The 12,447-nt window shown below is 41.1% G+C and overlaps 1 protein-coding gene and 1 long non-coding RNA gene across 2 annotated transcripts in view; one reads left to right on the top strand and one right to left on the bottom strand.

Annotated features, from left to right (window-relative positions):
* LOC116687971 (protein-glutamine gamma-glutamyltransferase 5) overlaps positions 1–12,447 on the top strand; it is an 84,194-nt gene that overhangs the window by 37,661 nt on the left and 34,086 nt on the right. The window lies entirely within an intron of this gene.
* LOC116687974 (uncharacterized) overlaps positions 11,951–12,447 on the bottom strand; it is a 7,931-nt gene continuing 7,434 nt past the window's right edge. Inside the window, exon 3 of the long non-coding RNA XR_004331672.1 lies at positions 11,951–12,276. This is a non-coding gene — a long non-coding RNA (uncharacterized LOC116687974). The remainder of the gene's footprint in view (positions 12,277–12,447) is intronic.

Consider the following 12,447-nt stretch of genomic DNA (forward strand, 5'->3'; position numbering starts at 1 on the left):
CCCAAACATACAAAGAAATCGAAATTGCGTTTCCCTCTCCCCACGGTGACAACAAGACATTTTAACCAATTTGGTCCACAGACAAACATAACATTCAAGTAAACATAATAAAAAGTAAAATAGAAGATATGTACAATGAGGAATAAGAGCACAGAATTTGAGTTAAGAAAGTGCAATTATGCATACAGTTGACAGTCATGTAATGTCAAAAGTCAGCGGTAGCATAGTGGTGCCGTTTTATGTAAGAGCAGCAGAAATGTTTCCCAAGTGTTTTCAGGACCAACAAAGTGTGCAATGTTGTGCAAGTGGAGTAGTGCAAGGCAAGGCAGCCATTTTGGGTCCAAAGTCCAGGATATTTATATAACTGAGGTAGAGGGGGGAAATTCCCTCCTAACAGCCTGGTGTATGAAGCTGTTTGTGAGTCTGGTGGTGCGGAGCGCACTTCTGTACCTCTTTCCAGAGGGCAGTTGGTCAAACAATTGTAGCGGGGTGACTTGCATCACTCACAATTGTGGTGGCCTTGCGGGTGTGGTGGGATGTGTAAATGTCCTTCAGAGGGAGTGAAGCACCAATGATTTTCCACTAACTTGTTAAAAGTATTGAAAAATGTGTCCAAAAAACCCATAAAAGACATCCATTGCTACATTCTACAACGTTACATCCATTTGGCCAGCAGAGGGCGGGTCAAGCTCATCAAAGTTTTACAATCCCCAGTGTGAAAAGTGAAACTAAAACATCCTGTGCCCCAACAAGTAGTCCACTACAGTCAGCTACCCAAGCAAGTACCTTAAAATTAAGTACACACTCAATACTGTCTCCTTTTTTAAACTCTGCACACATTTCCCAAAACTCACACCAAAATGCAAAATGCCTCACATGTCCTCAAAATGCCATAACACATCTCAAATTTCTTGTGGAATAACGTTACGCTTGTAGCGTAGATAAGTTGGACTGGAAGCTCCTAACGTTAGCTTACCCCATACAAGTCTCGTTTGTTTTACTAACCAAGACTTTTCAAGGCTACAAGCCGGTGAAATGTATAAATCAACCGTTTGTGTCATGGAGTTTACTCAAATGTGGTTTTGGAGATTGTTGTCTTTGTTATTCTCTATGTTATTGGAACAGAAGTGGCATTCAAAGCCAATCAATGTGAGTCAAACACACAACTGTCTGTTTCCTATTAGTTACATATTCACTGCTGTTTAAAGGTCCCATACCATGGTGCTTTTGGATGCTTTTATATAGACCTTAGTGGTCCCTAATACTGTATCTGAAGTCTCTTTATATATGACCTTAGTGGTCCCCTAATACTGTATCTGAAGTCTCTTTTATATATGCCTTTGTGGTCCCTAATACGGTATCTGAAGTCTCTTTTATATAGACCTTATGGTCCCCTAATACTGTATCTGAAGTCTCTTTTATATAGACCTTAGTGGTCCCTAATACTGTATCTGAAGTTCTTTTTATATAGACCGTAGTGGTCCCCTAATACTGGATCTGAAGTCTCTTTATATAGACCTTAGTGGTCCCTAATACTGGATCTGAAGTCTATTTTCATAGACCTTATGGTCCCCTAATCTGTATCTGAATCTCTTTATATAGACCTTAGTGGTCCCTATACGGATCTGATGTCTCTTTTATATAGACCTTAGTGGTCCCCTAATACTGTATCTGAAGTCTCTTTTATGTAGACCTTAGTGGTCCCTAATACTGTATCTGAAGTCTCTTTTATATAGACCTTATTGGTCTCCTAATACTGTATCTGAAGTCCTTTATATAGACCTTAGTGGTCCCTAATCTGTATCTGAAGTGTCTTTTATTAGACCTTAGTGGTCCCTAATACGTATCTGTAGGTCTTTTATATAGACCTTAGTGGTCCCTAATACTGTATCTGAAGTCTCTTTTTATAGACCTTAGTGGTCCCTAATACTGTATCTGAAGTCTTTTTTCCCAATTTCAGCCTTGGTGTAGAATTCCATCCACTAGAGCCAGTCCCACAATAACCTTTCCTTAGTATGTGTCATTTCTGAGTCTGTAGCCTTTGAGGAAGAGAGGAGGGGGGGGGGGCTGGGGCGGGCCTTGACCAACTGCCACTTTGTGATGTCTCTCTCTCATGGATGGGGCAATTCTCTGGGCTGGCAAAGCAGAGAAAGGGGAGTTACCTTGCCCCTTGACCTCATAGGGCAATATTCCACATCAGCCCATCTGAGGTTTCATTTTCAAAAGCAGAGAGGATACCCAGGCTCGGTTTACACCTATCACCATTTCTAGCCACTAGGGGGCCACAGACGGCTGGGGCACCTCATATTAATGTTAAAAAACTTCATAAGTGAAATTTTGTTATTGCTGTTCAACCAGTTGACTTTATGAGGTAATTGCTTACAGTTGATCTCAATTGATATGGCACATTTAGTGAAAAAAACCCAATTCTTAAAACTCTAAATCAGTCGTGGTCAAAGTTTTGAGAATGACACAAATAGAAATTTTTACAAAGTCTGCTGCCCTCATTTTTATGTGGAAACTTGCACGTACTCCAGACTGTTATGTGGAGTGTTCGGATGAACTGCAATTATTGCAAAGTCCCTCCTTTCAATAAAAATTAACTTAATGTTAAAAAACATTTTCACTTGCATTTTAGCCCTGCCACTAATGGACCAGATACATCATGTCAGTGTTTTTTGTTACACAAGTGAGAGTGTTGTGAGGACCGGGCTTGAGATCACTCTGTCAGTGGTTGAGTTAGAATAAAGGACGGGAACTTTAAAAGGATGGGTGGTGCATGAAATCATGTTCTTCCTCTGTTAACCATGGTTACCTGCAAAGAAACATGTGCTTTCACCATTCTTTACACAAAAAGGGCTTCACAGGCCAAGATATTGCTGCTAGTAAGATTTCACCAATCAACCATTTATCAACCATCAAGAACTTCAAAGTGAAGGTTCAGTTGTTGTGAAGAAGGCTTCAGGGCGTCCAAGAAAGTCCAGCAAGCGTCGACCGTCTCCTAAAGTCTATTCAGCTGCAGGATTGGGCACCACCAATGCAGAGCTTGCTCAGGAATGGCACAGGCAGGTGTGAGTGCATCTGCACGCACAGTGAGGCAAAGACTTTTGGAGGATGGCCTGGTGTCAAGACGGGCGGCAAAGAAGCCACTTCTCTCCAGGAAACTCAGGACAGATTATTATTCGCAAAAGGGACAAGGATTGGACACCTGAGGACTGGGGCAAAGTAATTTTCTCAGATGATCCCCTTCCCTATTGTTCGGGCATCCAGAAAAAGCTTGTCCAAGAACAGGTGAGCTCTACCATCAGTCCTGTGTCATGTCAACGTAAAGCATCCAGAGACCATTCATTGTGGGGTTGCTTCTCAGCCAAGGGTGGGCTCACTCACAATTTTGTCTAAAAACACAGCCATGAATAAAGAATGGTACAAAACATCCTTCGAGAGCACCTTCTCCCAAGCATCCAAAAACAGTTTGGAGACCACAATGCCTTTTCCTGCGTAAATGAGCACCTAGCCATAAGGCCAAAGTGATTACCAGAGGCTCAGGGAACAAAACATCAACATTTGGGTTCATGGCCAGCAACTCCCCAGACCTATCCCATTGGAACTTGGGGTCATCTTCAAGAGGTGGGCGAACAAACAAAAACCCACAATTCTGACAAACTTAAGAATTGATTATGCAAGAATGGACGGCCATGAGTCAGAGTGTCCTAAAAGTAAACAGACAGCATTCCAGGGCGAACTGCAGGTCTTGAAAAAGAAGGGTCAACACAGCAATATTGACTTTTTGCATAACTGAATGTAATTGTCATAAAAGCCTTTGGCTCTTAAAAAATCTTATGATTATACTTCAGTATACCGTAGTAACATCTGACAAAAATATCTACAAACACGCATGAGATAACTCTTGAAATCCAATCCTTGAGTCATTCTCAAAACTTTTGACCACGACTGTACAATCCTCACCTCACATGGTAAATTAAGCACTCTGTGACCTGCAAAGGTGATCGCTCCATCAAAAGAATTAACTCACCTGTCAAATGTAAATAAATCTATAATGAATAAGTCATTGTCATCAAAACGAATGTCCCTTTATCATTGATTAGACAAAACAGTCATATACCAAGACATCTTGTCATTTGGTTGTGTACTCTGAAAGTGTGTTAGTTACCACACATGGCGCACACTTATACTTTCTCATTGTATGTACACACCAGCCAACTGTAAATACTTAAAGAAAGCTTGTACAGAAAAATGTATAAACTTCTTGGATCTCCAATCTTCTCTCTGTCTGGCTACAACATCACACCTGATGTCCTTCCTTGCAGAGCACTGAGGGAAAATCTTTGGCACAATACAGCCCCCCCAAAAAAAACAATCTGCTGTGATGTCCTCACCTCGTCACTTGTTTGCGTTTTGCGGCTTTAAATTGTGAGGAAGTTGTATTGTTGCCTACGTCTATCCATCTACACCATCTGACAACTTTTACAACAACCACGTAATTAGTACAGTGTTTCCCAACATTGAGATATTTGTGGCCATACTGCTGCACATGCTCTCTCTCCCTCTCTCTCTCTCTTCTTTCTCTCTCTCTCACAGACACAACATACCCTACTCCTCCGTGCATTAATTTAATGCCATTTATTAGTCTACACCCTCCCACTGCCTGCTGGATGAATCCATATCACTTTTGGTACCCCCAGCCAACCTTCCCATTGGGGGGAAAATAATACTTGGGTAATATTTCATGTGTGGTAAGTTTATTATTCATTTCACTCAGAACTTTCTGTTGGATATGAACGTCGGCGAGCAGATGTACTTCAGACAGCACCACCTGTCTAACACCTCCAACTTCACGGTCAGTGGCAGTGGACATTTGTCAATCATGTCCAACCTGGATGTGAAACGGACAGGATGTTTTTTTTGTTGTTGTTTTTTTTTTAAATGTTTATTGATTTTCAAGAAAAGAACGAGGAAAGGGAGAGGGAAAACGGAAAATAAAACCTAACCAAAAAAACACACTAATATACTGACTAAAGAACACAGCACATCTTGGATTACAATAATGTTCCACGGTCTAGTAAGGATGGTACTATAATAAAAAACATCTTAAGATAAAGTTAAACGAATTTGACATCTTCAAATCACACACTAATTTCACAGTGAGTCTTCCAAAATAGCAAAGTCTAAGGTTCACATTTTTAGATGATTCAGTATCGGTGTCCCATGTCTTATCAAACTGTCCTCCTCAGTCTTCATTATAAAATCTCAGTCTTTCCAGATGTGAAGTATTTGAAAGTTCTCACAGCCACAAACTATATATGAAGGCACATAATCCATTTTCCATACATGAAAATTAACTTTTTTGCAATCACCATCTGAAATGAATGTCCTTCTTTCAGAACACTTGTGGCCCCAGGATTGCTACCAAGGGGGCAGGGTACCAGATTCTTACCAAAAAAAACAGAAAATGCACTTCCATATGAATGAAGCTTACTACATGCCCAGAAGAAGTGGCTAGAGTACCTATCTGGGACTTACATCGGTTGCATACTGGTGGGATATCAGGGTAAAATTTGTGTAACTTTTCTCTTGAATTTGAATTTTTAATATCAGATTGTGTCTAGTATTAACTGAACAACAGGATGTTTTTGCTTGCACATGTAACAGCACATTTGTTTTCCTTAATCTCCAGGGCTACCTTTCTAGAAACAGTCTGTCCCATCATCATCAGGGGCGCTGTGGCTCAGTGGTAGGGGTTGCCTGTCAATCGGAAGGTTGGTGGTTCGATCCCTGCCCTGCAGTCCCACGTCGAAGTGTTTCTTGGCAAGACACTGAACCCCGAGTTGCCCCCGGTCGCCGCACGGAGTGTGAATGTGTATGAATGTTTATCTGATGAGCAGCTGGCACCCTTGTACGGCACCTCGGCCCCAGTGTAAGAATGTGTGTGAATGGTGAATGTATCCTGTATGATGTAAAAGTGCTTTGAGTAGTCATAAGACTAGAAAAGCGCTATATAATACAGCACATTTACATATCTGCATAGCTACTGGGATAGGAGATATCACGCCAGGGGGACATTGACTATCCCTTTTGCCAATGGTGATGCAATTAAGAGGAGAGAGAGAAGAGAGAGCTTTTTAGAGTGGAGAGATACACATCCCTTTGGACTGACACGGGCAATGGCGGGTCTTTTATGTCACAAATCTACGCTTCACAGCTATTCGCTTTTTCTTCTGCGTGCAGTGTTTTCCTGGCGTAACGCAGACCAGTGATAGAATATATTGTTTCATCCCCACCTAAAATCTTTAATTTTTGAAAAAGCCCTAATCGGTATTCCTATACTACAATGTATCAGATAACTTTTTAAAACAGTACGGGGTCATTGAAGTGATGAACCTACAGAAAATCATTCTAAAATATTATGCTATACTTGTTATTATTATTGTCATTCGGCCGTCTACAACTTTCTGTTCTTGTTCTAAAGACCACAGTACCTGCTCAGCACCAAAGACACTAACTAAACTAAGTAATTACTTTTAAAAAGTAACTGGTACAGTTACTAGTTACTTCTTCCCAAAAGAAACTAATTAGATACTCAGTACCCATTATAAAGTAACTATGTTACTTCGGAAAGTTACATTTTAAATGCTCAAATGTGACCCCACCTCCACCCCTCTTTAAGGAACTTAAAATACATTTTCTGTTCAATTCTTTATGATAAATCTGAATATCATTATTAAATGGACACTTAATACAATACATCATTAACAGAAAAGTCTACACACCTTTAAATGGTTATACATTTGCGCTGGTGTGTGCGTCGAGCCGGGCGTGTCCTGCTGTGTGTGTGTGTTGTGGGTGTGTTGGTGTTGTGGTGTGTGGTGTGTGTGTGTGCGCGTGGTGTGTGGAGAGAGGGAGAAGTGAGAGAGTGACAGCAATTAGCTTCGGAGCCACTCAAGATCACGTGAGAGAAAGTGCCCCCCCCCTAAGTTTTCTGACCACGGTGGGAATTCTATAGCAGGAAAAGTCCCCCCCTTCCTGATTTCATAATGCCATACCTGTCTCTCGTTGACTGACTCCTTGTTTTGTTCATTGTGTCCGACTATGCGTGCTTATGAACACCCGCCCAACTCTACCTCTGATTTTGCTTCCATGAAATTTTACTCGACCTCAGCCATCGTCAGCATTGTGCGCTGTCTCGTGCACGCCCACTACCCAAGGAAGTAAAAAGTCTTTTCCTCTCGGCTCGAGATCAAGTTGGTCTGATGAAAAAAAAAAGCTTCAATTATAGTAACACGCCGCATTTTCGGGAGTAACGGTAACGCCGTTATTATATGGGAAGATCAATTAGATTACTCTTACTGAAAAAAGTAACGCCGTTATCCCCTCACTGCTAGCTGGTGAGCATTAGCCGCTAAGCCCGGCATTGCCCAGTTTTTAAAGTGTTTCCAGGCTTGGCAACCAAGCACAAGCTTTTGGTTGCCAAATTGACAATACGGTTGCTATCGTTGAACTACTTACATGTGGAAGAATAACTTCTTTATGTAACCAAACCACACATTTTAATAATGAAACAATGAAGAATGACCAGCGATATATTTCCCTTACAAATAGAGACTCAATTTTTGGATCAGCACAAAAGGGGAGGGGGAGTTACATAACACAATACCTTAAAACAATAATTCCTTCTTTCTAGTAATTATACTTCTTTAAATTTCTGTTTAAAGGCAAAAACTAGCGTCAAACAACCATAGCTAAATCGTTTTTAAATGACTGCTAGCTTAGCTACAAGCTAGTAATCAAACACAACAAAGGCGGTCACTTGAATGGCGTTTTGAGCTAACGTTAGCATCAAACATCATAGATAGCTAAAACGTTTCTGAAATGATTCCCATCTTCTTTTTATTGTTTGTATGAAGAAAGTTCATTATTTCAAATTTCACAAATTTCATATGACACGTTGTGTTGTTTCTACGACAACAGCAGTGACCATAGTGCTAGCTCATGTTAGCTCACAGCTTTCGCTGTCAGACGGTTGTGTACGTCCCCGTGCTGGAAACCTCTACAGTGAAATACAGTACACTTTTACACCATTAGCTGTTTTTTTTTGTTTTTTAGAGTTATTTTTTGGGCTTTTTTCCCTTTATTGTAGTGATAGTAGGTAGCCTGGGGGGAGAGAGAGGAGGATGACACGCACATCAGGAAGCAGGTTGGATACTGGCTGTAGCTAACGGTACCTAAGGTTGCTACCAGTGTAACGTTGTGTTAGTGTTTACTAGCACAACGCTTCTGTTGCTTCTCCCCATGGTGTTCTACTCTAATGTATCTTCTTCCTGCTTCTGGCGAGAGCAACGTGTTTTTCCTCCTCTCCCCTCTTATCTTACTTGGCTCCTTAGTCTGTCTACCTTTCTTGTGGAACTTTTTCTTTTCTCTTTGTCCCCTGCCTGCTGTTTTCTTAGACATTCGAATATGGAATTGATTAACTGGTCACTCACGCTATTGACAAGATTTTTTCATCAAACATGCTTCTCCTGGGGAGCCGACTGCCCCAGCGGGACGTTCCCTGCAGGCTACGCTCGCGATTCCTATTCCCGGGAGTGGGCGTGGTCTGCCTGGACGTTCTCACTGTGGATGACGTTGAAGACATTTGGATAATTGAATTCTGTTGGTGGGGCTCCTGATCATCGGACTTGGGGTCTCACTGACCTATCGGAAAATTGTTAAGACAGCCGCCAGCAATTCACCCACAGCTGCTGGGGAACTTAAAGAGTGCCTCCACGATGTTGAGAGGAGAAGGTTTTTACATCTAAGGCTAACCATTCCAGTGAACTGTCTCGTAACATCTCAGACCGACCGTGAAGCGCAGAAGGGGATTGATACCAACAGGCCCAGTCGGTGAGTTGCTTCGTGACCACCGACTGGCAGAGAGGTAGATGGACTGCAAAACTACTACGGATATGGATGCTCGCATGACGCTGAGGTCGGTGACAAATGATTGATGGACATTGATTTGGATAAATTCTACCGATTCACCCTAATGGACTGCAACTGATCAACTACCCCCCCCCCCCCCCGCCCCCCCCGCCACCCTTCACCCGAGCAGGAAAACAACCAGCAGCTGGCCTTCTATCTCGTCTGTGCCCTGGTTATCTCTTCAGGTCACGCCTAGGACTGAGCTTTTAACAACACAGACAGTTTGACGCGCACATTGCACACACAACTCATTATCTCAACACGCACCATACACTCCCTCCCCATCCCGCCCACATCCATATGTCTGCCTCGTTTCTGTTTGTTTCTCGCACCCTCTATATGCCACCTCAAAAAATTCCTTCATGTGTCCACATGAACTGTGTGTTGTCTTGCATTCTTTTATGTTGTTATGTCTTGTACTTATCTTGCTACAATGCTGATTGATTCTGTTCTGATGCTCTGAAGTGAAGTGTGCGCATGCCTGAAAAGTGCGAGCTGCCTGTTGCAGTGCTCCGTCTCTGTCTTCTTACTACTGGTTCTACTGTGATACGAGTTTCCCTTCGGGATCAATAAAGTATTCTCTGATTCTGATTCTGATTCTGATTCGATTTTAGTGGGTATACTGCACTATATAGTATATATATGGTAGTGTATATATATATACTAAACCTTTGGGGAGGGGGTGGCATATCACAGTGGTTGGTCTGGGTGCCTCTCTCAGGTAAATTTTGAGCATCTTCATTTCCTGTATTCGGATACACTATTATGCACCAATTTAGGTGAAATACCTTGATTTGGCCTTTGTGAAGAAGAAAAAACACAGATGACAATTAAAAATATATCAAATTATAATGGAAAGTAGGCCATATTGTGTCTATGAGTGTCTTTGGCATTTTTAAGTGGGTAATATGGAAATTCTGATGCCTTCTTAGTGGTTAACTGCATATACCTGCGTATCACGTTTTTAAATTTTAAATTGTTTAATAATATTAAAAAACAACAAATTAAACAGATGGTTGCCTAAGCGGAAACCATAGGCCCACAAATGGTTGCCAAATGACTCAATCTGATTGCTAAGGACAACCGGTCAACCGTTACTGTCAAGCTCTATAAGGAGTCTGATATTTTCCTCTGAGTTGGTGGAGACCAAAAACACTTCACTGGCCTACTCCCCCAGATCTGCAAGTCATCACATTATAAAAAATTACTCACTTACCGTTTACAAATTACATGTTCTTAACCCAGCGTGAGAACGTGCCTGCTCATGCCAGCTCACATGCCTGGGTTGAGCTGAATGTGACCTGTAGTTGTATAAATATGTGATGGCGTCATGTATTTACAAAGAAAAGGTTATGGCATGTCAGTTAATCTTATTTTCCCACTTGAGGAAAGATTTCTTTGCAAGGCAGCGTAAAAACCCAATGAACACTACAACTCCAAATGTGTACGTTTTGCAACATACAAATCAAGTAATTTATTTATTAATCAAAAGGTCCTTGATTTAACCTCAACCATGTTAATTTATTAATCATCAAAATGCAATATTTAAAAGATGGACCAGGGCAGAAAAGTTATTTTTTTACATAAAGACAAGAGTTTGAAGTTAAATAAAACCACAATAATTTAGTGTTTTGTTTTAATAGGCCTTAGTGGTCCCCTAACACCATATCTGAAGTCTCTTTTATATAGACCTTAGTGGTCCACTAATACTCTGTACTGAAGTCCTCTTTATATAGACCTATGGTCCCTAATACTGTGGGATGTGTAAATGTCCTTCAGGGAGGGGAGTGAAGCACCAATGATTCTTCCAGCTAACTTGTTAAAAGTATTGAAAAATGTGTCCAAAAAACCCATAAAAGACATCCATTGCTACATTCTACAACGTTACATCCAATTTGGCCAGCAGAGGGCGGGTCAAGCTCATCAAAGTTTTACAATCTCCCAGTGTGAAAAGTGAAACTAAAACATTCCTGTGCCCCCAACAAGTAGTCCACTACAGTCAGCTACCCAAGCAAGTACCTTAAAATTAAGTACACACTCAATACTGTGTCTCCTTTTTTTAAAACTCTGCACACATTTCCCAAAACTGCACACACAAAATGCAAAATGCCTCACATGTCCTTCAAAATGCCATAAACACATCTCAAAATTCTTGGTGGAATAACGTTACGCTTGTAGCGTAGATAAGTTGGACTGGAAGCTCCTAACGTTAGCTTACGCCATACAAGTCTCGTTTAGTTTTACTAACCAAGACTTTTCAAGGCTACAAGGCCGGTGAAATGTATAAAATCAACCGTTGTGTCATGGAGTATTACTCAAAATGTGGTTTTGGAGATTGTAATGTCTTTGTTATTCCTCTATGTTTATTGGAGACAGGAGAGTGGCATTCAAAGCCAATCAATGTGAGTCAAACACACAACTGTCTGTTTCCTATTAGTTACATATTCACTGCTGTTTAAAGGTCCCATAACATGGTGCTTTTTGGATGCTTTTATATAGACCTTAGTGGTCCCTAATACTGTATCTGAAGTCTCTTTTATATAGACCTTAGTGGTCCCCTAATACTGTATCTGAAGTCTCTTTTATATAGACCTTTGTGGTCCCTAATACTGTATCTGAAGTCTCTTTTATATAGACCTTAGTGGTCCCCAATACTGTATCTGAAGTTCTTTTATATAGACCTTAGTGGTCCCTAATACTGTATCTGAAGTTCTTTTATATAGAACGTAGTGGTCCCCTAATACTGGATCTGAAGTCTCTTTAATAGACCTTAGTGGTCCCTAATACTGGATCTGAAGTCTATTTTTACATAGACCTTAGTGGTCCCCTACTACTGATATCTGAAGTCTCTTTATATAGACCTTAGTGGTCCCAATACTGGATCTGATGTCTCTTTATATAGACCTTAGTGGTCCCCTAATACTGTATCTGAAGTCTCTTTTATTGTAGACCTTAGTGGTCCCTAATACTGTATCTGAAGTCTCTTTTATATAGAACTTAGTGGTCTCCTAATACTGTATCTGAAGTCTCTTTATATAGACCTTAGTGGGTCCCTTATACTGTATCTGAAGTGTCTTTTATATAGACCTTAGTGGTCCCTAATACGTATCTGGAGTGTCTTTATATAGACCTTAGTGGTCCTAATACTGTATCTGAAGCTCTTTTTTTATAGACCTTAGTGGTCCCTAATACGTATCTGAGTCTTTTTTCCCAAATTTCAGCCTTGGTGTAGAATTCCATCCACTAGAGCCAGTCCCACAATAACCTTTCCTTAGTATGTGTCATTTCTGAGTCTGTAGCCTTTGAGGAAGAGAGGAGTGTCTCTCTCTCATGGATGGGGCAAATTCTCTGGGCTGGCAAAGCAGAGAAAGGGGAGTTAACCTTGCCCCTTATGACCTCATAAGGGGCAATATTCCACATCAGCCCATCTGAGGTTTCATTTTCAAAAGCAGAGCAGGATACCCAGGGCTC

Source organism: Etheostoma spectabile, chromosome 4, assembly GCF_008692095.1.
Source record: "Etheostoma spectabile isolate EspeVRDwgs_2016 chromosome 4, UIUC_Espe_1.0, whole genome shotgun sequence".
NCBI lineage: Eukaryota > Metazoa > Chordata > Actinopteri > Perciformes > Percidae > Etheostoma > Etheostoma spectabile.